The following is a 27,772-nucleotide window of genomic DNA, read 5'->3' on the forward strand; positions in this document are numbered from 1 at the left end:
ATGGCAGTGTGTCGGCAGCCCATATGCCGTGTACGCGCAGTGTGACAATAAAAGTGAAGATAGTTTAACGCTTCAAAGCTTTATTCTTTCTCAAAACAATGAGAAAGTCCTTTCGTCATTGTTAGGACAGAGAGGGAAGATTTTTCGTACACATCAACGATCACCATAAAGACCCGAATTATGTGATACGTTCACCCGAAAAGTCATTGCAAAGTTCGTGCATAATTTTATTTTTCTTGCAACAAAATGTTATTTTGCAAGAAAAGTGCAAATGTGTTTAAGGAATGCATTGTTTAGATATTGGAGGTATCACAATAATATTAAAAAAGAGCTTTAAGGCCCGGTCACATAGCCTTTTGCGTCTGCATCGCGGGTAAAATTTTGAGATTTTTTTTTTTGCCCGTGGTTGCCCGCGATGGAAAATGCGCAAAATTGGCCAACCCGCTGTTCATCCGTGGTATGCCCGCAAAACAGACGCCGGCAACTGTTACGCTTCTTCATCGCGTCAGTTCCACGTCATTTCCGCGTGTGGACCACGGGTATAAAAGCTGCCGAGCCGGGCTGTAGAAATCATAACTGCTCAAGACACAGTCTCGTGAAGATCAAGATTTCAAGCTATGGCACCGAAGAAGAAGCCAATATGTTATTATTGTAATAGTTTTTCATTTTTATTTTATTATCTCGTTATGAAATGAAAAGAAATGTCAAGAAATAAAAATGGATTAAGACGAGGTCACTACGGTGACGGGGATCCATGTTCACCCCTTGACGTCTCGAGCACAACTGACGTGTGCTCGGCAAATCGCGCTGTATATACGCGGAGAAAGGCGTTTGACGTCACACGCGTTACACACGCTAATTCATGTGAGATAACACAGCGATACAGGCGCAGAACAAACGTGCTATGACCGTGCTCCACCCGCGATTATCCGCTAAAATTTCGCGTCCTACCCGCGTGTAACCACGTCTTGGCCACGGCCGTAGCACGTCCTAGCACATTCGTACCGCGTCTTTACCTCGTGTGCACCCCGTGTGCCGCCGGCGGTTACCCGTGGTCTAAAGTTTTGAGCAGCGCAAAACTTTTTCGCGCGGCCAACCGCATGTGAATTTCTTAACGCGTGTAAAGCACTGCTGTATCTCGTCTGTATCGCGATCTCAAAGCGCCCAACAGCGTCTGCTTCACGGGCGGAAATTTCTGGCCGTGATTCAGCCTCGATACGCCCGTGAAAGGCTGTGTGACCGGGCCTTTAAGTGGAAGTTCTGCTTGAAATGCATCCTTTCCAAAAAGCCGTTTTTCTCAGCAGTCTTCTTGGAAACGAGTATAAATTAGAAATGTTTAACTGTTGTTTACTGCACAATGGTAAATGTTTGAGGCATACATTTTTCTAAGAAAAGATGAGGGTTCAAAATGGCAACAATTGGTTGGCACCAGCAATTCCCATTTGAGAGAAACCTCTGGCACTAAATGAGTTAATATTGTATATATAGAATATGAGGAAGCATCAGAATTGATCAGGTAAATTGGCATCACTGTTGCTCTGTACATGCAAGCACATACAGTAGTAGTAGTAGCAATTGCTTTAAGATCAAACCTAAATAGTACCCAACCCTACACAAACTACATGAACACTCACAATAGAGAGAATCGTTCCTAAAGAGGTAATTAGGGGTGAAAATCTTTGGGTGCTTTGCTATTAGAGTACGATTTAGACTATATTACTCATATATATTTTTTCCCTGGGGGCACAGTGGTAGGGTGGTTAGCACACAGCGCCGCGGAGGTCGAGCGTTCAATTCCATTTGTATCTAATAAAAACAGAAGTTATTTTCCACTCCATTCATCAATCGAATCCATCAATCCATACGTTCTCTTCCAGGCCGCATCCTCAGCAGGTAAAATCAACAGTATTTGATTCACAACATTTGAACTAAACAGCTACTTCAAACTTACTACTCCACATACCGTTGTAAATATGTTTATTGGGTAAATATTTAGCATTCTCCACATGAATGTAGATAGTCCCGTTTTTATTTCTTAATTGATCTAAAATACATTTTCTTTTCACATATGAATCATCCAAGTTAAGTTTATACTGAGTTATACACATTTTCACAACGTTTTGTGTATTGCGACCCAATGCAACATCTATTGCAGCCTGGTCATCCTAGAAGGGGAATTCCCACTTGTATGGCCCCTTCTCAATGCAGGGATCAGAATGGAGATTTTCATTTTCAGCTGAAATAGCCAGGGTCCAGGAATAAAGCAAGATAAGTTCAAATGCAGTTCAGTCCCTGCAGCTTGAGCAACAATGCGGCCAATTTTTTTAACGGCCGCCAGGGTGCGCCAGAGCAATAAAGGAAAGAGTGAGACAGTCGGATTTTGAATTTGTTTGCTACGCAAGAGAAAAAGTGAAAAAGTCGGAATGCCTTTAGGGTTCAAAAACAGCGTAAATCCGCGGATCCGCGGAAAATTCTGATCCCTGTCAATGTTTGTTATTTTCCTCAAATTAGGGTTTTGACTTTTTCCAAGTCGGCTTCAGATCAGGGAAGGTGTAATTGTGGCCTGTGCAGTTCTTTAAGACATTTTATGATTAAGGGCTATACAAATAAATGTAAACAGTATTTTATTCACAACATTCAATTTAGAATTCATTTATATCTTTAGAAATGTTTCAAGATGCAGAATACCAGCAGCAATGACCAATCTAACCAATTACTAAAAGGGATAAACAGTAGAAAGACAGATTTGAAATATCAGATTGCTGCAACACGAGACAGCAGAAAATCCCCAATACCTCCCAAAAACATACAAAGTCCAAACAGGTCTATAAACATATACTGTACTTATTGCGGTTTCGCCACTTTGGATATGTTTGTCGTACATTGTGTTCTGCATTCTGATTGTCTAAACAGTCGCTCAACCCCTTTTCCGCAATGGATGCCCGCACGTCATCGACGATGCAGTTTGAGTTGTTCATAGGCGTAAAACTTTTTAAATCTTAAGATTTTATAAAAGCCATCATGTCAACAGAACACTGGACCAACAAAAGCATCGGCAGCTGGGGCCAAAAGGCAGAGCAAGATGCTTTATATCGCCAACAAAGATGGACTTCTCCTTTTGCCCTGCTCTTTGGCGGCCTTTAGTAGCTCCCTGTCCCTTTTTTAAACATGTTTAATAATATGTTTTTGGTAAAATGGAAAGCACGTTTTGCATTGAAAATAAATAGATACAGTATCTGTTTCCTTCCATGTAAGGCTTAAATAAGACTAGTAATTTTTGAGGCTCCAGACAGAAATATTTTCAAATATATCTTTTAACATTTTGGGTAGCTGACCAAATGACTACTGCAGTTTCCCAGATCTTCCACATGATGGCGACAAAGTATCATGTGAGGTAAAGTTTATGGCATCCTTAAACAATACATTTGTGGAATAAAGCATTGAGATTATTTTTTAAAAACATAAATTAACACGACAAATCTTATTTGTAAAATGTTTTTTTAGAAAGCACAGTACTTTTATTTGTTAAATAAATACTCAGGGTTGGGTAGGGTTACTTTAACTGGAATACTTTCAATTACTTTTGGATTACTCCAATACCAAATATGCTAATAAAAGACAAAAGAAACTAAATAGGAATAAAATTACTAAATTTTCTGCAGGCTTGGGGAGTAATGGAATACATGGAACGACAAAAATAATGTTGGCAAGCTGTTTGGATTTATTTTCATTTTGTTTCTGTCGCGTTTTATGTTAGTTTTGCCGGAGATCAAAGCCAGGAGACAAAGCTTACCATGTGTTGTGAGTCATAATTTTATTCATATTTAGTTTATTTTGTCTTTTATTAGCATATTTGGTATTGGACTGATCCAAAAGTAATTGAAAGTAATCCAGTTAAAGTAACCCTACCCAACCCTGTAAATGCTTCAGTATTTTTTTCTTTAAATAGATAATACAGTGCTAAAGAAATGAAGGTTTTGCCTGTTATGGGGCCTTTTTCAAACACAACATTCACGAAAAACGAGGGATAACTGTAAACTATTGTCAAAATCACGTTTTTCCTGGGGTTGCAAACGTACACTAGCTTACTAACATAGTCCATAAGTCGAATTGACGTGCTGGGATCCATCCTTTGGCAACCTTTCGTCCAAGCTGAAAGCTGGACAGGAAGCTATTGGCCCAGCAAGCTGACACATCTGGTCCCACAGGTTCGGACTGCGCCAGATGAGCACTCTGATGAGATTTGCTGGCCTTGGTTTTATTCTGGCTGGGCTTTCAGCGATCCAAATTGTGTTTACCTTATCGCAATAGATAAAATAAAAGACCTACACATGCTCTACATACAATGAAGTTATCTATGGTATTGTAAAAATGAAACCATTTGATCTGTGTCAATGCAGTGATGCATTAAGTAAAATGTCTGAGTCCGTGCCAAATGTGTTTTTGCCTAATTAATATATATTTTGCTTTAGTGCTACGCCTTGTTTTGGAAGATTGACTATGGCAAGCACCCAGGTGAGGATCCTAATTAAGTATGTCGCTATAAATTTGGCGGCTCCTTTAATTATAATTGCAATGAATGTCATAAGCAATTTTCGATAATGAATAATGAGAGCATTGCAATAAATAATCAACTAGACTAAGCATAAAAACCTTCATAACAAACGGACACATACAATTTGTATGTTTGAAATGTGAGAGACCAAATGCAAACAAGGAGATAAATTGTTGGCAATGATGAGTGCCACTTGTTTAAGATGATCAACGAAGGTTGACATTTAAATGACTTTACAAGAATTTTGAATATTGAACATTGTGCAACATTGCAAAGAGTAGCAAGAAGAGGCTGATCAATATATTTTTACAAACACGTTTTATGGCCAACTTGTCAACAATTTTCAACGCCAATTTGCCAAGTTCTCCAGTACCATTTGAAGAAGAAATCCGGTGTGAATCTTGTATTTTGCAAAGTAATAAATATATTTGTGACCTTCATTAATTATTTTTAATCTTGTGTATGCATTTATCAAGCCGTATGATCTTTAAATCTAGAGTAAATCACAAATAAATGTGTTTTTCAGACAAATCCCTCCCCATATAGGGTAAAATGTAGTAATATGTAGCTAACATTTTCTAACAATTTACCCATGCGTTTCGCTACCTTTATTTTTATTTGTATTTTTCTTGATTTTTAGTTTTGTTGCAAAAAGAATCACATTACAGAATGAACAAATCATCTGAAAAGATAACAGAGGTCAGGTTGGGTTAGGGAAAAAAACAGTGGACCGTGTGTACAGTAAGATCAAACATCTAGTTGGATCCGCCCATCTCTGTCTGTCCCTCACCCCCTCATACACCCCCCCTCCGGAGGAAAACAAAGCCTATACAATGAGGACAGTACAAACATCTTCTTTGTTCCTTTATCTCTTTGTTTTCCTTATATATTCACTGTAAAATGTGGGACTGGAGTGCCACGACCAATTTCGTTGTCACAATATATCCCATGTTGTAACAATGACAATAAAGGTATATTCTATTCTATACTGACAGATCAAGATCAAGCTGGACATTAGTATTATGTGTCTTCTTAGAACAAAAAATAGTTAGGCACAAGGGAGGTTTATTATGACTTGGATTTTAAATGTTAGAGAGTATTTCTTTCACTCATTCATGAATTATCATTGACATTCTCACCTTCACACTCATGTTAATGGTACATTTAATTAGTTACATTTCATCATCACAAATTCATGTATAAATTTGCGGCCTTGTAACTTTTAATTGTGCTTTTATTTTATTTCTACAATCATCCACCTGCCCAAATATATGTCCAGATTTTATATTGGCATCTTAGCTACATTTTTCTGAGATATCAGTGATAAGAGGTCAGTATTCTATACAAGCTGCCTGTGTTTGATCAAGCATGACACAAGCGTAATGGATCCGCTAGTGCACAATTTTCCACAATTGCTGTTGCCCATGTTTATTTTTGTATCACTTACTGCCACATACACAGAAAATCAATTGTTTCACACCCTTTTCTACATTGCCCTAGGAAAGACTTTTTCACTCTATTCTAACTACATAGATGCTAAATCTCACCAGTCTGTTTAGCCGTAAATTCAAATAACGTTTGAGGTAGTTATGCGTACACAATTGGGAGTCTTGGAGATCCACTCTTCGGGCGGCAGTAGCTCAGGAGGTAGAGCGATCGTTTTAGGATTAAGGGATCCCAGTTCGAATCTCGGCTTGTCCGTGTTACATGTCGAAGTGTCCTTGGGTAAGACATTGAACCCCCAATTACCCCCAATAAGCAGGTTAGCGCCTTACATGGCTGCACAGATCACGACCGCTATTGGGAAATGTGAAGCACAATGTAAAGCGCTTTGGGAAGTCATTAACTTGAAAAGCGCTAAATAAATGCAGATCATTCATTTCATTGATTACATTTAGAATATGGGTCACTATCAGCATTATTGGTAGTTATTAACAATCGTTTGTAAATTCCTGTAAGAATTATGTAAAGATAGAGGCAGCCAACAGAAGACAATGTCACGAGACGTGGTGGCGTGGAAGGTGACCGGACCAGAACGGAGGCAGGAGGCATGAAGGGAGAACTCAAATGCGTTGACGATCCATAGGTTTTATTTAATAAAATAAAAGTCGCCCAATACTCCGGGGCAAAACAGAACAATACAGAGTTCCTCCGGCACGAACTCAACAGGACAAGGCATAACAGACTAAAACAGGACAAGGCATAACAGAACGGGATTGTGAATAATGAGTAGTAAGTGAAGAACCAGCCCCCGCCAAACCCAAAATCCAGCCTTAAGTAGCAGAACAGCAATCAGCTGATCTGCTTCAGCTTGAGTTCGGGGGCGTGGCATACTGGTCGTCATGGCGACCGTGACAGAGCCCCCCTCTTAAGGGACAGCTCCCGAGGTCCCAAAAAAAAAAAAGAAAAAATTACTACCTCGCGCCCCGGAATGTTGACGATCGCGATTGGGGCAACCCTGCTCCCTCCTCCGAACACGCAGGAACGGGGAGAGGCAGGCGCCATCTGCGTCGGGCGGATCGGAATCGGCGCTCGGCAGGGGGGGTCTGGTGGCCAACTGGACAGGGGATGACAGACAGGCAGAACCGACGAGAACAGGACAGGCAAAAACAGGACAGGCAAAAACAGGACAGGCCGATGCAGAAGTGGTGATTCAGACAGGACAGGCGGAATCAGAACAGACAAGACATGAGAGAGTCAAAATCAGAACCGGCAAAACAGGAGCAGCTGAGTCGGACTGGCACGCAGGCAGCGGAGTCGGACTGGCACGCAGGCAGCGGAGTCGGACTGGCACGCAGGGGAGTCGGACTGGCACGCAGGGGAGTCGGACTGGCGGGCAGCGGAGTCGGACTGGCACGCAGGGGAGTCGGACTGGCGGGCAGCGGAGTCGGACTGGCGGGCAGCGGAGTCGGACTGGCGGGCAGCGGAGTCGGACTGGCACGCAGCGGAGTCGGACTGGCACGCAGCGGAGTCGGACTGGCACGCAGCGGAGTCGGACTGGCACGCAGCGGAGTCGGACTGGCAGGCAGCGGAGTCGGACTGGCAGGCAGCGGAGTCGGACTGGCACGCAGCGGAGTCGGACTGGCACGCAGGGGAGTCGGACTGGCACGCAGGGGAGTCGGACTGGCACGCAGGGGAGTCGGACTGGCACGCAGGGGAGTCGGACTGGCACGCAGGGGAGTCGGACTGGCACGCAGGGGAGTCGGACTGGCACGCAGGCAGCGGAGTCGGACTGGCACGCAGGCAGCGGAGTCGGACTGGCACGCAGGAGAGACTGAATAGCAGGCAGTCGGCACGGGAGTCGGGCAGGCAGGCATCAGAGTCGGAGTCGGCCCGACGGGCAGCGGAGTCGGAGTCGGACTTGCACGCAGGGGAGAGGGAATAGCAGGCAATCGGCACGGGAGTTGGGCAGGCAGGCGTCAATTCTTCCTGGGACCCCATTCGAGGCACAGCAAGGGCCACGACGGGCGGGGCCGTGGTTCGAACGGGCAGGGAAGGCCAACTCAGTAGGCGCCTGCCGAACTGCGCTCTCCAGCTCTCCCAAGTCGCGCTGGGATCGTTCGCTGAGTTCTATTTGTTGGCTGGTTCATTCTGTCACGAGACGTGGTGGCGTGGAAGGTGACCGGACCAGAACGGAGGCAGGAGGCATGAAGGGAGAACTCAAATGCGTTGACGATCCATAGGTTTTATTTAATAAAATAAAAGTCGCCCAATACTCCGGGGCAAAACAGAACAATACAGAGTTCCTCCGGCACGAACTCAACAGGACAAGGCATAACAGACTAAAACAGGACAAGGCATAACAGAACGGGATTGTGAATAATGAGTAGTAAGTAATGAACCAGCCCCCGCCAAACCCAAAATCCAGCCTTAAGTAGCAGAACAGCAATCAGCTGATCTGCTTCAGCTTGAGTTCGGGGGCGTGGCATACTGGTCGTCATGGCGACCGTGACAGACAATGGCAATTACAATTACAATCTTAGTTACAAAAATTCGAAGCATATACAGTATGTTTTGTATTAGAATAAAAAGTGATGCCTTTATAAATGAGCACTTCTAGACACCAGAATTTTGATAGAAGAGATATTTTTGGAACAAAAATCTTGCTCGACATACGAAAAAAAAATCCAAGTTACGCAATTTCCAATAAGTCTATCACTAGAGACTACTCACTTCTCTACACCGTCAGCATCAGCCCGTCACAGTTTGCGTAAGACTTCCCACCAAATACAGGGGAGTTGAAAAAAACACAGTTGAAGTACAGGCAAAAAAAATGATTCCGTGGTATTTTCTTTTATGAATACGCTATTTTTTGATTACATTAACTTTAATTTTGATAGTACAGTAAGTGCTCACAAATCATTAACAATCCATCCCTGTCACAGCCAGAGTTCCCATTACTAATAAGTTGCGCATTACAATTACGTACTTATTTGTTTTCCTGATACAGTGGAACCTTGATTCTCGACCATAATCCGTTCCAGAACCCTGTTCGAAAACCGATTTGTTCGATCACCGAAATCATTTTTCCCATTAAAAATAATGTAATCTTACGTTCGCGTCATCGTAATCTTCCGTACGAAAGATTCCCCTAACATGAACGTGTAAAAACAAATAAATCAGGTCGTTTACAAGTCATTTAGCACCCGGGTCTCCACAACAAGTGGTGAGCGGTTCATTGGAAAGGGGGCTCCGTTCCAACACCCTCAATGTTGGGCTCCGTTCCAACACCCTGAATGTGTAACGTAAACTTAAAGCTAACCCAGGCTAATCGTACGTTCGCGTTATCGTAATCTTATGAATATGGGTTCTTACCTTTGTGGTGGTCAGCAGAAGGCACTCGCACACTTCCTTCATATTTGGCTATTATTTCTTTCTTAGATGCAATAGTTGTCAGCGCTACTTTTCTTTTTTCACCTGTAGCAACTTTGCTGCTTGCACTGACTTTCTTCGGAGGCATAATAAGGGGCTAAAACACCCGTTCGCCGCTCAGCATCGCACCCTAGCGTACGCACTCACGCATTACCGGCGTTCGAACTCCGATTTTTTGACCGAACGGCGAAGCAAGAATTTCTCGAAATTTTTGGTCGGACACCGATTTGTTCGAACTGAGAGGCGTTCGAAAACCGAGGTGCCACTGTACATTTTTTCCGTGTTTTGACCATTTCAATTATTGTACTGTGAAAAAAAAAAATGATAATAATAAATAGCTTTTTTGTTAGACCAATTCTATCCTGCCCATTTCGGCTGTAATCCAGATTGTCTCTAGACGACAACGTCGTCATAGATTAATAACATTGCCTCAGTACACTTACAAATCTTATCCTCAATCAAGCATTTACAGAGTTTATGTTCTATTCTACATATTCTATCTTGCTGTGAGTTAACAAGGTACATATTTTTTGCATTAAAGTCCTGTCCCGTTTACCATGCTTTGTGGATGCGACTTGGTGTGAATTTATGATTCAATATATGCATGTTGCATGTTCTACCCGTGCTTGTGTGGGTTTCCTCCGGGCACTCCGGTTTCCTCCCACATTCCAAAAACACGCATGTCAGGTTAATTGGACGGTCCCAATTGTCCCTAGGTGAGATTGAGCGAGTGGAAAAAAATTGCTCCAATCACTATGAGCACAACCCTGGAATGAATTAAGCTTGTATAAAGAGTTACCACTGTATTTTGATATCTCGTATTTCTAGGGAAGTGGTATGAGAAGAATATAAATCGCATTCAAAAGAAAGTTTGTTTTAAAGAATCCAGTCTTAAAACTGGAACAAAATACTGTAGGGCAATGGCCTTAAAAGTTACAAAGCAATCTATTTGTTCTCAGATTAAAACATCTACTACTACTAATCAGTCATGAAGTTGGCTGGAGGTTGCAAAGCATGGGCTTCATTTTATGCCGGCCTGTCATTCTCCGAGGGAAGGACGCGAGGAGGCTCAACAAAACGCTGCCGACGGCCAATCAAACCTCCTGCTGCTGACACTTTACACAGGATATGACACTAGCGACTGCCAATTTCTGCCAATATGCTTTGGCTGGCACATAGGACGCAAGTGGACCAAACTCGCACAGTACAGCTTGCGTCCATCACACACATTCTGTCATGCTCATCATCAAACCACGACAACAGCTTCCAGGGTGCCAAAAACTCAAGAGTGGCACAGTACACACACAGATGGGAAGACAGAGGGCGACGACATGCCAATAATCCACAGTAAAAAAAAAAAAAAAAGCCATCCGCGAACAAGTCAGAATGATGTCAATTTTTGTGCCTATAGATAAGATAAGGCTAAGGAATTTAGCTCATGTGGAGTCTATTTTTACGATCACAACTTACATACATTTATACACTAAGAGTATATATTCATGTATGAATTGATGGGTCGATAAATGCTGCTGACCAAAATCGCATAACTTTGTATGCAACAGGAATCCAACACGAGAGGAAGTACTGCAGTTCACTCAAAATGCCAGAAACAATAAATTGCAAAGTGCATACCGTAAATTCCGGAATATAAGCCGCTACTTTTTTCCCTTATTTTCAACCCTGCGGCCTATTCAGTGATGCGGCCAATTTATGTAATTTTTCTAACGGCCGCCAGCGGCGCTTGAGTGTTGCTACCATTAACTGCCCTGTCAAAGCTGTATTATTATTATTAAAGCTTTGAAAACTCTCTCAGTGTACCGTCTTTCTTTGTAAATATGTGTAACCCATGTATGATATGTATTTGCAACTGTATATTTTTGTAATGTATTTATTTGTATTTATTTTAGACACTTATTCTGATATGTTTTGCACATGTGAACAAAAAATGAGGGGCGGAACAAACGCGGGGTGCCGAGTTTAAGTAGGGACCGCTAAAGGTGAGGGACAGACAAGGAAAGAAGAAGGGGTAAAAAGTTGGTTAGAGAAAAAGGAGTTGCGTCAGTAAATGTGTTCATCTGATATATTTTTCCCACCCTGAATTGGAAAATGTACAGAAGCCGAACAATAAAATCTACTAGGATCTTAAGAATTTAAAAACAGTCAGAGCTATCCTAACACGGGCTTGACTAAACATCCCTGTTACATAAAGATGAAACACTAACTGAATCTAAATGAACAAAACATTATTTCAAGAAGATGCAGGATAAAACGGAATACCAACTACTTGTAACAAATAATACATGGAAATAAGTAGACACAAGAAACAATCTACACCAAAATGAGACTATGAAAAGTGGAACACTCACAAGCTCTAAATCAGGGGTGTCAAACTCATTTTAACTTGGGGGCCACATGATAGAAGAAACATTCTGTCGGGGGCCGGACTAGTAGATTAAAGAGAAAGAAAAAGAGAGATAAAAAAAAATAAGAGAAAGAGGGAGGGAAAAGAAGAGAGAAGGCGGGACAAAGAAAGAGAGAGGGAGACAGCGTGCGAAACAAAAGAGTTAAAAAGAGAAGTCGTTAGAGAGGGGGAAAGAAAGGGAGAGGGAGAAAAAAATCCAAAGAGAAATAAAGAAAGATGGAGAGAAAGGAAAAAAGAAAGCGTGAAGGGTAGGAAGAGAGAAAGAGACAAGAGAGAAAAGGAAAAAATAAAGTTAGAGCAAAAGAAGTTAAAAAGACACAGAGACAAAGAGCAACAAAGAGAGAGAGAGAGAGAGAGAGAGAGAGAGAGAGAGAGAGAGAGAGAGAGAGAGAGAGAGAGAGAGAGAGAGAGAGAGAGAGAGAGAGAGAAATAAATACAGTGTCTTTGTGAGAGGTACCTGGCTTTTGGCAACATCAAGTTGACATATTTCAACCTGCAGCTTGTTTTTCTCTTGCGCTTCTTTGAATGTGAGTGCGGGCCAGATTCAATCCCTTAGCGGGCCTGATCTGGCCCGCGGGCCGCCTGTTTGACACCTGTGCTCTAAATGAACAAAACATTAAAGGTGCAAAGTGAGGCACCCGATTCTCTTGCTTAATGGCAGAGGGCAATAGTGAGACCGAGGATTCTTATCTGGCGCACACTTCAGCTCGAAACAATAGAATTGGTGACAGTATTAGCAAGCTAAAAAGTAAAGTATTTTTTTTTAATGTTGCATGGCTTTTTTTCTTAATGGAGGATTCTCAATCTATTGATGCTTTTATTCAAAGGAAGGAGCGAAGAGAAACAAAATAAAACGATTTTTTCTTTGCTACAGTTCATAAAGGTATATTGTTTTTTGCTCTGCCAATCAAATGATGAATACAATGTAATTTCATTTATTTCTTAATTTGAATGTGCCTCACCAGACACGATCCTCACCACACGTCACTGCGCTTAACTCACCTGCAATCCATACCTGACAACTTGTACGTTTTCCCCGTATTTCATGTTTTATAGTCAAGTCAAGTCAAGACATTTTTATTTGTATAGCCCTTAATCACAAAGAGTCTCAAAAGGCTTCACAGGTTATTACACAGACTATTTTTACACCATCCCCTGATCTGGAACCAACATGAGGGCAAAGAAAAACTCAAAAACCTCAACATGAAGAAAATGAAGAAACCTTAAAAGGAACCGCACATGTGGAATCCCCCTTTCAGGATTACCAGACAGCAAAGGATTCTGCAATCACAAATAATACATAGATATCTTCCAAGAAAAATCTAGGTTATTCATATGCTATAGATAAAAAAAAAAATATATATATATATATATATATATATATATATATATATATATATATATATATATATATATATATATATATATATTCAGGGATCAGAATGGAGATTTTCATTTTCAGCTGAAATAGCCAGGGTCCAGGAATAAAGCAGGGCGGAAATCCCCCCCCCCAAGCGCCTGGGTTTTAGGCAATTTACTTGTCCAAAACCATGCTTATATTTATCATTTAAGTAACATTTTTAGAAGATTAAAATAATTTGCCCACATAACTTTTTTTTTGTAAATACTGCAAGACAAGTTCAAATGCAGTTCAGTCCCTGCAGCTTGAGCAACAATGCGGCCAATTTTTCTAACGGCCGCCAGGGTGCGCCAGAGCAATAAAGAAAAGAGTGAGACAGTCGGATTTTGAATTTGTTTGCTACGCAAGAGAAAAAGTGAAAAAGTCGGAATGCCTTTGGGGTTCAAAAACAGCGGAATCCGCGGATCCGCGGAAAATTCTGATCCCTGTATATTCATACATTTTTTGATCATTCCATCATGTGTACGCCATAAAATAACATTTGTGAGCAACATTTTTCGTTATTATTTTATATAGACTGATCCATTTTGCCTATCTCGGCTTTATCTTGGTCACTGGTAGCAGATGACCACGTCATCGTAGATTGCTAATACTGTATCAGTACACTATCAAATATGATTTTGGATCTAAATTTTTTAGTAAATAAAATAAACTCTTTTACAAAAATGATATTTTTTTATTCTATTTATATACTACCTTTCTGTGAGTAAATAGGTGCCGTGTTGTTTTTGTAAGACTTATTATTGCTTAATAAGGGGAATTAATTAATTCATTAATAAGGGGAGCAATTGGGTGAGGTTATCGAACTTGTAGGTATAGCTGAAAAAAAACTTTTTTAATGATGGCGAACACTAGTATATTACAAACGACAATTACTGAATAAGAGACATTAAAGTCGTAGCTTTTTAGTATTACATTGCAGCGAGCGCACATTGTCATCTGCCACTTTTCGTTAGCCACACATGCTAACGCAGTTGCATTCCTTGTAGAATTAAGCCTACCTGACAGTTTGTGTACATGTTTTCCCACCGCTGACACTCATCATCAGTCTGTTTTTCTGCCTCTGCTGTCTCATTAAGGCATCCGACTCTTCCCCCAAACATGACATCAAATGTAGCCGTCAATGTCTGTGCTGCCTGCTAAATTTGTCGGGCCTACTGCAGGCATCGGCTTTTATTCAACAGCGCGGAGCTTCTTCGTCTTATCGAGCTCCCCACAGAGAGGCATCCGCCGCACTCGTGGTGCTGAAGGAAAGCCGGTCCGCTCGGCTGAGAAACCCTAATATTCCTTAATGACGCCGCATCTGTCTCTGTCAAGCAGCCGGACTCGGGCCTATTGTGGCTCACTTGACGGCAGATAAGCAGTCCTCCCTTCTCCGCACGGCAGGACAAATACATCGACACTAAAAGCTTTAACAGTAAAAGTTGAAATGTGATGAAATTCTACAGAGGCATAATCGAGAGCATACTGACCAGATGCATCACCTGCCGAAAAACTTTAAAGAACATTGTGAAAACAGCGTGAAGAATCATCGATGTCACCCTCTTGCCCCTACTGGAAATCTACAAACTCCCTCCTTACTCACAAAGCAACCAGGATTGCAGGTGACCCCACCCATCTCACAACATCTTCAACCTGCTGCCGCCGGGGAGAATACTGCGGAGACTTTGAACCAGAACCAGCAGGCTCAAAGTCAGCATTCCCATCAGGCTGTCAGAATTCTCTCCATGACCTGACCGAGCAATTTGTCTGTCTCTGTGTGCCCTGCAACTGGCAGTTCAGGGTGTCTCCTGCCCACTGCCCTAAGATATTTGGGTTGGGTTCGAGGACCCCTGCAACCCTAAGCTGTGCAGACAATGGATTGATGGATGGATGGATATTGTGCACATTGCATATTTAACAATAATGTTGATGATGACAATGATACCGCAAAAGTTGTATTCAAAACGTAATTTCCAATAATTGATGTGGGAAGGCTGGTGGGTTAGGAAGAATTAATGTGAATATAACAATAAGTGTATGTGTGTAAGAGTGTGTATGTGCGCGCCCATGCGTGTGTTTGCATACTCTGGACCACCAGCTCATTTCACACACCGACAGACATCAAAGAGGGTTCGAATTAACCTCCCGTGTCCATTCTGTATTCCAGCCACAATTTCACATTTCCCCGACGCTCCAGCAAGCCGACATTCATATTGAAATGAAACAGATAGAGATTTGCCCTCTACCACTCCGCCCGTTTGCTGCGGGAAGATCGAACTTCAAACGAGTGTGACTAAGGTTGGTGAAATAAGAAAGGAACGTGTTTGCGGGTGGTGAGGTCGAGTGTCATCATGAGGCATCCGGGGGTGTTTATGAGTGCCAAGATCGCCTTTTTTCCCCTGATTAAAGCGGGTCAAGTGGCATTCAGTTGTTGTACTCTTGGAAGCTGGCTCCAGCTGTACTCGGTTTTACTGAGATTACGTCGTATGAAGCTAAGGTGGCTAATTCTTCATGGTAATAGATCATTTGAAATTCAGTCTGTTTAGCTCATTTGATTTGCTGGATAATTTAGGAATGATTTCTTTTACCGTTTTCTCTCTACTGTACTAGTATTTGCTGGCCAAGATCAATCCTCTTTAGACAACAATTTTCGTATTAACAGATAGTCAGGGTGTCATGATTACTCGTTTGGCGCCAGATGCTTCTGGTTACCTGATTGGTTCCCCGTCCTACTTATGCTCAGTCCTTTCACTCGCAAACCTCTGTTTTCACAAGGCAACCATTTTTGACTCTGACTCCGGTCGGTCCCGTTTTGTCACCTGTTTTGATCTGCTGTCCAGGCTAACGACCCGTTTTTTGACCCCGACCACGTTCTAACGACCTGTTATTCTGTCTAACTAAGCTACGATCTCCCGCGCCGGAAGATCCACTTCCGCATTCGGAAAACGCTCCGATCCCGTGAACGGCTTGCTTCCCGCGTCCAGCGAGCACTGGATCGTTGGCGCTGCCTTTCCTCTATATTTTAATAAACTTGTGAGGAACGTTACGCATCTGGGTCCTACTTCTGTTCTGGTCGAATCAAATTGCACGTACTTGCACGTACTTGCACGCGCAACACAAAAGAGATGGACAGAGGCTGCAATGTGACGTGAGTAAAATGCTACAAATTCCGTACAGCTCCTTTAAAATTTCTCTGCATTGTCTTCAAACTAAAACGTTCATCATGTCACATTATCTCATTGTATTTGAACTATATTTGTCACTCGGGAGAAAATATCGTTTACGTCCATTTTTATAATGATGCTGCACTGTTCGGTTGGCACGCTCTATTTATTAAAACGCTTACTTCTGCTCCTTCCTGAGGGCTTTTTATTGTCTTCTTGAAGGGTTGCACAGCCATCCACTTACCTAAGCTCGTCTCGTTGTATTACATGCAAATGCAAGCCTGGGTACTTTGTTATCAATAAATAAGTCTTTACGTATTGTAATTTTGCATACACTTAGATAGGTTATTTAATAGAATAGAATATACCTTTATTGTCATTGTTACAAAATGGAATAACATATTGTGACAACGAAATTGGGCATGACACTCCAGTTTCACACATTCACAGTGAGGTAAAAAACCCAAGGAGATAAAGGAACAGTGAAGATAAGGTTGTAAAACAAGGAGGATAAGGTTATAGTTATAATTTACACAAAATGTACCCAAGAAATGTCGGCATATAGGATGTTACAAACAGTTTGGTATCGCAGGGTTTGTGCAATATGCATTTGGTGCAAAAATAGTCATCATAGTGCAAAAAATGGTCAACATATGCATTTGGTGCAAAAATAGTCACCATAGTGCAAACAAAGATAGTCAACATTGTGCAAGGTGAGCAGTAAACATTGTGCAAGAAACATAGACATGAGTACCATTTACATTCGTATGAGGTAGTGTTTTTGCAAGAGTTTTTCAGTTTTTTGTGCGGTGTGTGTTTAGGGTGGTAATGGCTCTGGGGAAGAAACTGTCTCTGAGTCTGTTTGTTTTTGTTTTGTGTGACCTGTAGCGCTTGCCGGAAGGCAGCAGCTTGAAGAGGTGGTGGCCGGAGTGAGAAAAGTCCTTGATGATGTTTTCTGCTCTGCTGAGGTAGCGAGAGCAGGCAATGTCCTCCAGACTGGGCAGAGAGCAACTGACGATTTTCTGGGCTGTTTTGATGACCCTCTGGAGCGTTTTCCTGTCTACTGCTGTGCATCCAGCATACCACACCGTAATGCAGTATGTCAGAATGCTCTCCACTGTGGCTTTGTAAAAGGACACCTGCAGCTGCTGTTTTAGCTGTTTTTTCCTGAGCACTCTCAGGAAATGCAGTCGCTGCTGGGCCTTCCCTACCACCGCTCTGGTGTTTGCAGACCAGGAGAGGTCGTCGGAGATGTGCACACCCAGACATTTGAAAGAGTGGACTCTCTCTACACAGTCTCCTTTTATGATGAGCGGTGCTGGATTCCTTATTGGTTGAAATATAGTCTAGGGACGCCTGCTATTCCAATGGAGCCAAAATTACCACTCCAATACCTCGGCTTGGGCAGAATAATAAATATAGTAGACTCATATGTTGACATGCAAATTGCGGGCAGATTAAATCACTGTGACTGAGAGCACAGGTATAAAAAAAATAATACTAAATCGAGTTTTATAGCATTTCATCACTCGCAATAACTGTCGGTTTGTGACGATGTGCGTGGGTGGGTTTTGATTTTATTGGTTGCTCTCCTTTGTGTTGTTTTCTCCGCCGCTTTTCAACATGGACCTACACAACGGCAGAGAGAAGCGTTATGTAACCCTCGGGCCTGGAGGCGGCACAACCCGAGTAGGTTAAATTTGAGGATTGGTTTACCTTAAAATTGAGCACCCATTTCATTGCAGGCATGCGACTTCGCCAAACCTTTTTAACTCTGACTACAAATAATGCAAGAGGCAGAATGTCTTAGGATGTATTTGTGTGAAGCACAAACATAGAAAAGCTTGCTAACAAGGATGGACCGGACTGAGCAATTTTTGATTGAAAACGAATAGAAAATTATGCAGCATGAAACTTAATGAAGGGTTTACAGCATATCTGATTATAAAGATCCAAACACGTTTTTTAGAATGAGTCAAGCAAACACTTTTAAAAGTGAAAGGAATTAATGATTAAATATGACATATTACAAAGATAAGGTTCATGTGATGGAGAGAGGCTTGAATTTCAATTGTTGGCTGACAAAAAGACATGAATTTCTATTGATTTAAAATTAACTACTGTTTGTTTAGTTGGGTTTTGCTCTCTAAAATGTGAATTTTACATAAAAAGTACTAATACCAGATATTGTATTGTTGCCATTACCAGCCTGACATTAAAGACACTGTAATATATGACCATTAGAGTTTGCTGTTTTGTATCATGCAGCCAAAAACAAGTGCTAAAAAGCACAAGGAAGAATATAAACTGCGGGGATTTAAAGTCACCAAACCTCACCATATTCTTCTGAATTTGAACCTGATTTTTACAAGATTTTTGGGGTAGCAGCAAGATGGTAGAAAATGCTGTCTGCCCCCTAATAGTTGCGAATGATGTTATGAAAAAAAAAAAAAAATTGTGGACGTGTGAGTATTTAAAAAAGTTGATATTATTGTAAGTAATGAAGTTTTTTTTACAACTAGGCAGTGCTAATAAAGCATAACGTCATTTAAAGGCATTGCTTTTTGCTACTGTACAAAATTGCCTCAACTGTTTTACAATCAAGAAGAAATTAGATACCACATAGAAAGAAATTTGCTCGTATTGATTCGTTGAATGTACTCTTATTTCATCAGGTTACAGATCATTAAATCATCAATATGAATCCTGATTCAGGCTGCACGATAAACCGAGGTAAGGTTGCTTGTCACTATGTTTAAGTCCTCCCCAAAAGCAAAACCAGTGCAGAAATGCACTTTTGTTGTGAAATCGGAAAATCGCATTGAAATTGCAACACAGGTATGAAAAAAATAGCAGTTAGTTTTTTCTTTTTCCCCAAAAATCGTGTAGCCCTAATTCTGATATAAATAATTCTATTTTTTGCATCCAATTGAAACAAAAAACACAAATTATCATAGAATTTAACACTAGTTTTATGCAGTGCAGAAGAAGAATAAATTGCCTTTAAAACAGAGGCGTCAAACTCATTTTAGATTGGGGGCAACATGGTATAAAAACACATTCTTACGTGGGGCCGGACTAGTACATTAATGGCATAAAAAGTGTGCTTCGCTAGACGGCTGGGGGTCTTTTCGGAGGCTCAAATGAAATTACTATTCACTGATGTAATATTGGATTACAAAAAATACTATTGAGGGTTTTTTCATCACTATTTTTTCCTTCACAAAGAATTAATCTTTTGTCGTGTTTAATAATAATAATAATAATAATAATAATAATTTCCTTGTATTGTCATTCTGTGTAACAATGTACACAGAACGAAATGTCGATTGCACCTGACCCGTTGTAGCGAGCCGATGCAGCCGCAGCCAACAGAGGGCGCCGCCGACCACTTTTTAAGTCTTAGGAATGACTCGGCCGGGGCGCGAACCCGAACCTCCCAGTCTCAAAGCGGGCGCCTTACCATCTAGGCTACTGAGCTTTTACAATTTCCGCTCTATTCGCAGGTAAATTGTACCCATTTTTATACTCATTATTGTTTTTATTCCTATTTTTTCATATACATTAAAAAAAGGATGATGTTGGTTAAAATTCAGACTAAAGAAAAACATGTTGAATTCATTGTAAACGTTAAAAATCCTCTATACGATCTCTTGTTAAAAGTATCTTGTTAAAATGTAAAGATGTAAAAAATGTATTGTGATATTCTAAAATGTATTTTCTGTAAAGTGAAAAGAAAGCTCTTTGATATGCTTTGTTGTCAGTTTTACCAGAGTACTACAAAGAGATCAAAGAGATCAAACCCAGCAGAAAAAGCTAATGTTGTGACTCATCCATTTGCAGAAACTGTAATAATAAAAACCTCATCATCCAGTCCAGCGTGAATGTGGATCTTTGGTGGGACACGTACACTGCGGTTACATTGGTGCCGTGACCCGTGACTTCATTCAAACTCTCCGAACCGAGGACTGTCCTACCTGCCACATCGTTTCATGAAGTCATCAGCTCACAGTATTTAAAATTGCTATACAGTGACGTGTTACTCAGGCTACTGATTTATTTTGTGATTTTGATTCGAAACATGTTTAATCAGAGCACGAGTGACATTTCTGAGGGTGTAGCTGATCAGATGAAAAATATTATTCAGGAGATAGGACATAAATTGGCTGATAGCATATTCTCAAATATTCAGTCACATAATATAGTAGCTCCTAACTTTGCTGCCACACAAGATGTAGCAAACAGATTGAGTCAGGTGGTTACGCAGAGAAAGGTAAGGAACCGCCGTCATTTATTGGGGATGGCTCAGACTCAATAACAATACATGAGTGGGAAGATCTAATGAGGACATTTATTAAAAGGAGTAATGTGAGACTTGAAGAGCAAGCAGAGGAAATCCTTATACATTTGAGAGGAAAAGCTAAAGATGTAGTTAGGTTTGGCATTAGAAACAGTAATATAGACGTCTATACCCGCCCTGACATGATTTATAGTCTTCTCAGGAAATACTTTAGCTGTACCAAGTACTCTGCTGTCCCTTTAGCTGACTTTTATTCAACTTTGCCCAAAGACCAGGAAGACCCCTATGACTACTGGCTGAGACTAAACAGAGCAGCTGACCTTGCCTCTGAGTGCTTGAGTGAGCAGGGCAAAACATTTGACAACCCTGAAATAGAGGTTACTCGCATGTTTATTAGGAACTGCCCATGCAAGGAACTGGCACTCACTTACAGATCAAAAACCATCGAAAAGTGGTCAGCATGTGAGGTACTAGAGGTGCTGAATGAATACCACGCTGAGAAGAGCTACAAAGCAAATTCCCTACAACAACCTGCGAATAGAGCGGAAATTGCAGTACACAAAGCTGAGGTGAACCATGGTCCAACCCTCGTGCACGAGCCACCTCAGACTTCGAGCCCACAGTATGTCTCTCTAACGGACGTTATTAGTATGTTGGAGAAAGTTCTGATACGTGTTACCTCGAACCAGTTTCAAGAGAGAGGGGGAGCTCCAACCAGGCGACCTGGAGCCAGAATCAATGGTTTCACTGCCAAGCCATGTATCATTTGCAAAGAGGTCGAACACAGTGCTCTCTCTCATTGCCGAGACAAAAACCTTTGCTTTCACTGCCATGCCCCAGGGCATTCAAACTGTACATTTGTAAAAAAATAAAGGTAATTAACAATTTATTTCATCTTCACTCCAGTTTCTAACTAAGGAAAACTCATGCAGACTGGAAAGTGACAAAAATAGCATCCAAACACAAATTTATAATAATTGATTTAATGACTTAAAAGTCTTTCTGCTTCTTATTTTTCTTTTTTTATGAAAATGTTTTCATGAAACTGTGAATGCTGCAGGACTTTATATCTATTATGGCAAGGGGCTAAAGCTTCTTAAAACTCCAGTTTAAAACCCAGGTGCAATATTTTATTTTAATTTTGTAGTTTTCCTATTACCTTAAACAGCACGTCCGTGATTTTTAAGTAAAATAACGTTCTGTGGTCAGTTAAAGATAGTCAGCAAATGCAGCTACAGTAGGTGCTTTGTAAGTGGCCCCCGGCTTTGGAGACATCCCGTGGACGTATTTAAAACTGAAGGTCAGTGTTTGACACTTATTTTTATGTTGTGCTTCTCTCTGCATTTTCTCACAGGCTAAATAAAATCCGTAAAATGATAAGGGATAGTGTGTATTATTTAGCGATTCCTAATGGTCTTTAAAAATACAATCTTGATTTAAATAATACGCAAAAAATATATGAACTATCAAAATATTGTGCATTTTTTAAATATTTGCAGGTTAAAAAGTTCGTATTTATTTTACATATCATCATGCCCACTTAGAGGGAGTTCTCCAAAATAGTGCCCGCCCCTCTGCGAACGCAGGGCATTAAAGGGACAGTGTATAATATTTAGGGATTCCTCGTTGTACAAAAAGCTTTCATTCAGTAAAATAAATGGATTTGAGTGGCAAGAATACATTAACTACATTAGCTCAGGAGGTAGAGTCCTCGTCTGGGGATCAAGAGATAGCAGGTTCGATTCCCGGCTCCTCTGTATTATATGTCGAAGTGTCCTTGGGCAATACACTGAATCCCTAATGCCCCCAAAAAGCAGGTCGGCGCCTTGCATGGCTCCATGGCCGCTATTGGTGAGTGTGTGTGTAAACGGGTAAGTGTGAAGCACATTGTAAAGCGCTTTGGCAGGTCTTCATTGACTTGAAAAGCGCTATATAAATGTAGACCATTTACCATTTACATACCAATATTATCACGGGTCAAGAATTATTTATTTTTTCACAGTAAAATCCACACTTAGATTGCCAACATGTTTGTTTGGCATCTAGAGGTATTAGGTTTTTCCTACTATATTTATGCGTTCATTTTTTTAAATGAGCCTGTGCTCTGTGGCACTGGCCCTCGCTCGAAGCAGAAAACACAGTGCCATCTAGAGGTCAAATATTACAGACTGGAGCTTTAACAAAATAAATGTCAGTCCATCATCTCCTCACTATATGTCACTGGATTGACATACAGGGCAGCCAGTCTGACATCTGACCATATCTGGTGCATGGGTCTCCACGCATGCGCATTCATCCCCCCCAAATGTCTTTGAGTTACACAGCAGTCTATGCTACAGAAATGCCTAGTTGGCTTCTAATTTATTCCTTTTATATTCAAGGAAGGATATAAAAACGAGTGGGGAGCAGGACAGAGGAAGAAGCCAAAAACCTACCATTTCTATATGACGGAGGACATTTTTTTTTACAATGTCATATACAAAATGTGTTTGTGTATTCTGCCAGCTTTGCCAAGGCTATTCCCCCAAAAATGTAGAGCTGCATTTTCAGACTATGACTCAGATTTTTCTTTGAAAAGCGAGCTAGGAAAGAGAAAGGTAAAGAAATTCAAATCACAGCTGTCCGGACAGCAGTCATTTTTCTCACAGCTGACCAGAAAAGCGAAGGCAGCCACTGAAGCATTGTTGCGGAATTAAAGCACTGTTGCACCAGAACTTTTCTTTCTGATTTCAAGACTACGAGCTGACATTGAGCTGAAGTCCAGGGCTCATGGACAGTTCTGGGACTTACAGAAGAAAAGTAACCCTACATGAGGATAATGTGCTACATACTTGACTGTATTATTCGGCTCTACTACTCTTCTTTATGTGAGTCAGCCTTTTCCTACGCGGAGATTATTAAGTCTAAATACTAGTCCACCATAACTGATAGTCAATAGGAAGTCTGTTTCAGGCTGGCTATCAGCAGCTGCTATTTAGAGTATGCATCCGTGGCTGGGATATAGGTTCATGAAGTACTGCATCAACATATAAGGTAGAAATTATCAATACTATGACTATCTATTTATCTATCCATCTACCCTGGTCATATCCCTCGACAGCAAGACAAACACATACACAAAAACAAAGAAAAGATAAAGGAAAAAGTAGCAAAAAAAAAAAAAAAATTGGACCATTGCCAAACCCAAATGCCTAACACCCAAACATGTTAAGCACCTTGGCACCCAAGTTGGTCATGCTTTCGTCCATCCAGATGCAATAGGTTATATTCGTATCTAACTCAGTTATGAGAACAGTTATGACGATCAAATCCTCCTGTGCGGAGTTTGCGTGTTCTCCCCATGCTTGCGTGGGTTTCCTCTGGGCACTCCTTCTTCCTCCCACATTCCAAAAACATGCACGTCAGGTTAATTGGTCGGTCCAAATTTTTCCTAGGTGTGAATGAGCGAGTGAGTTGCATGTCTCTGTGGGCCCAGCAACTTGAAGGCAACCAGTTCAGGGTGTCCCCTGCCCACTGCCCGAAGTCAGCTGGGACCAGCTCCAGCACCCCCAGGACCCTACTGAGGATTAGTGGTGCAGATGATGGATGAATGGATAGATGTATGTAACTATGTTTTGCATTTATATTGTAGGTCAGGGGTCTCAAACTGAATTGAGTTGAGGGCTGCAGAAGCTAAAGTCCGAGTGAAGTTGGGCCAAATGGGGTGTTCCACAAAAAAAGCTCTGATAAAAACAATCTGCTGCTGCTCTCAAAAGGACAGTGTTTAATATTTGTCCACTAGATGTCACTGTTATGTTTAGTGCAACCAAAATTGAGTTCAAAGAAGACTAAAAAACTACAGATACTTTCTTTACAATAGTAATAATGTGCGTTTAGGTCCCTTCTCCGCATTTTGTCTGCATCCGTTGTGCTTTTAGCACTCTTATGGTGGCATGACAGAATACAGCGACATCTAGTGGTATGATAATACACATTGTCCCTTTAACTTTCATATTTAGGCGGGGGCCAAGATTATCATCCTGGGGGCCGCAAATGGACACCGGGCTGCGAGTTTGAGAACCCTGTTGCAGGTAGACCATTTAGACCTGGCCATTTTATAACTACAGTGGAACCTCAGTTCTCGACCATAATCCTTTCGAGAACCCTGTTCGAAAACCAATTTGTTTGATCACCGAAATCATTTTTTCCATTAAAAATAATGTTAATCGTTTTAATCCGTTCCAACATCCTGAATGTTTACCTTGAATGTTTAACGTAAACATAAAGCTAACCCAGGCTAATCGTATGTCCGCGTTATCACAATCTTCCGTACGACAGATTACGCTAACATGAACGTGTAAAAATAAAGAAAAATCAAGGCCGTTTACAAGTCATTTAGCACCTGGGTCTCCACAACAAGTGGTGAGCGGTTTATTGGGGAGGGGGCTCCGTTCCAACACCCTGAATGTTGGTCTCCGTTCCAACACCCAGAATGTTTACCTTTAATGTTTAACGTAAACATAAAGCTAACCCAGGCTAACCGTACGTTCGCGTTATCGTAATCTTCCGTACGAAAAAAAGGGTAAGAAAATAATTATGAATAGGATTTCTTACCTTTGTGGTGGTCAGCAGAAGGCGCAGGTGGACGGTGGGGAGAGGGATGGAGGAGGAAGGAAAATTATTGTTTGGAAGGATGTTCTTTTCTCTTAAAATACCGATCTAACGACACTTGCCTCTGCCTTCTTTTTAGCAGTTTTCTAAAGTGACTCATGACAGTGTCATTAAAGTCATTTATGACCCTGGTGACTGCAGCTTCATCGGGTGGTGGAGTTGGTCACGAAAAGAGCGATCTACACCCGTACGCCGCTCAGCATCGCACCCTAGCGTACGCACTCACGCATTACCGGCGTTCGAACTCCGATTTTTTGACCGAACAGCGAAGCAAGAATTTCTCGAAATTTTTGGTCGGACTCCGATTTGTTCGAACTGAGAGGCGTTCAAAAACCGAGGTTCCACTGTAGCTCAAAGTGTGGGCACCCCTGCACTACACGATATAGCGACATCAGGTGGTCAAATGTAACAACCTTTGAAAGTTATGTACTTTGGCAGGTAATCATCAAATTGGGATTTAAAGGAATTTCTGAAAAACTGTTTCTTTAGAATATGAGGTAGTGGTGTCTGATTTTGGTGTCGATTGCCACTCAAGAGTTGAATATATGCTGATGTAATGGAACATCCCTTGTGAATTTTAGACTAAAATGCAGGTTGCCAGTAGGCTGTAAAAGGTATGGATAGATGTGGCAGTTTTTTTTCCGATCTATTGAGTTGGTGGTGTGTGTTTAGGGTCAAACGCTAGGTAAACGTTAGTGAGTCACCGACATTTCCTCTGCTCAAGCTCTGTTTTTTTACTTTCAAGTTAGTTTGACCACACAGTAACCGGGCCTCTTCCACGACTCTCTTTGACCTTTGAACCCGGTACTGCAGCTTACACGCGGCGTGCATCATCCAGAGTAAATGACACAGCGCCACAACCATCATCAAGACTGCATTCTCTAATCACGTTAGACAGTGTGTGGCCTTCCCTCAGTGGCCTGCAAAAATGCTGAAACAAACACTTTTCGCACGGGCGCAGCGAGGGCCGCTTGTAAACATTTTCCCCATGAATAATTCACGTGAACTCAGCTGAACTAATAAAGGAGGGATATTGTAATGTGTATGTACTTTATGCTTGTTATTCCTGTTCTGTTGAGAGAAAAAATTAATCAATAATAATAATAATAATAATTTCCTTGTATTGTCATTCTGTGTAACAATGTACACAGAACGAAATGTCGATTACACCTGACCCGTTGTAGCGAGCCGATGCAGCCGCAGCCAACAGAGGGCGCCGCCGACCACTTTTTAAGTCTTAGGAATGACTCGGCCGGGGCGCGAACCACCGACCTCCCAGTCTCAAAGCGGGCGCCTTACCATCTAGGCTACTGAGCTGGTGAAGTGGTTGGTACTGGATTGGATTTGACAGAAAATAATTAAATCTCTTTAAATCAGGGATCTCGAACCTATTTTGCTATTTTTCCCACTTAGAAATCATGGAGGGGTCTGAAATGTCCACTGTGAGAGAGATAAACTAAAAAGAAAAATCCAGGAATCACAATGCATGATTTTTGAACAATTTATTTGTGTGATATAGCTGCAAATAGGTATTTGAACACCTGAGAAAATGAATGTTAATATTTGCTACGGTAGCCTTTTTTTGCTATTACACAGGTCAAACATTTCCTGTAGTCTTTTACCAGGTTTGCACACACTGCAGGAAGGATCTTGGCCCACTCTTTCACACAGATCTCTAGATCAGTCAGGTTTCTGGGTTGTTGCTGAGAAACACCGAGTTTGAGCTCCCTTAAAAGATTTTTGATTGGATTCAGGTCTGGAGACTGGCTGGGCCATGCTAAAACCATGATATGCTTCTTATGGAGCCAATCCTTGGTTTTCCTGGCTATGTGCTTCGGGTCTTTGTCGTGTTGGAAGACCCTGCCACGACCCATCTTCAGTGTTCTGACTGATGGAAGGAGATTATTCCCCAAAATCTTACAACACACGGCCCCAGTAATCCTTTCTTTAATGCAGTGCACTCGATCTCTCCCATGTGCAGAAAATCACCCCCTAAGCTTGATTATACCACCCTCACACTTCATAGTAGGGATGGTGTTCTTCCGAATGTTCTCCTCATTTTTCTTTCTCCAAACACGCCAAAAAGTTTTATTTTGGTCTCATCTGACCACAAAACTATCTCCAATGACTCTCTCTATCATCCAAATTCTCGTATGCAAACTTAAGACGGGCCTTGACATGTTCTGGTTTAAGCAGGGGAACCTTTAGTGCCATGCATGATTTCAAACCATCACGTCTTAGTGTATTACCTACAGTAACCTTGAAAACGGGGGTCCCAGCTCGTTTCAGGTCATTGACCAAGTCCTGTCGTGTAGTTCCGGGCTGATTCCTCAACTTTCTTAGAATCATTGAGACCTCACCAAGTGATATCTTGGACGGGGCTCCACTCCGATTGAGAATGACCGTC

The 27,772-nt window shown here is 41.5% G+C and overlaps 1 protein-coding gene across 5 annotated transcripts in view; it reads right to left on the reverse strand.

Annotated features, from left to right (window-relative positions):
• cacna2d2a (calcium voltage-gated channel auxiliary subunit alpha2delta 2a) overlaps positions 1-27,772 on the reverse strand; it is a 319,851-nt gene that overhangs the window by 229,472 nt on the left and 62,607 nt on the right. The gene's annotated exons all lie outside the window — the stretch shown is intronic.

The sequence above is a fragment of the Urocampus carinirostris genome, chromosome 6, assembly GCF_059441175.1.
Source record: "Urocampus carinirostris isolate Australia breed hairy pipefish chromosome 6, RoL_Ucar_1.0, whole genome shotgun sequence".
NCBI classification, from domain to species: Eukaryota; Metazoa; Chordata; class Actinopteri; order Syngnathiformes; family Syngnathidae; genus Urocampus; species Urocampus carinirostris.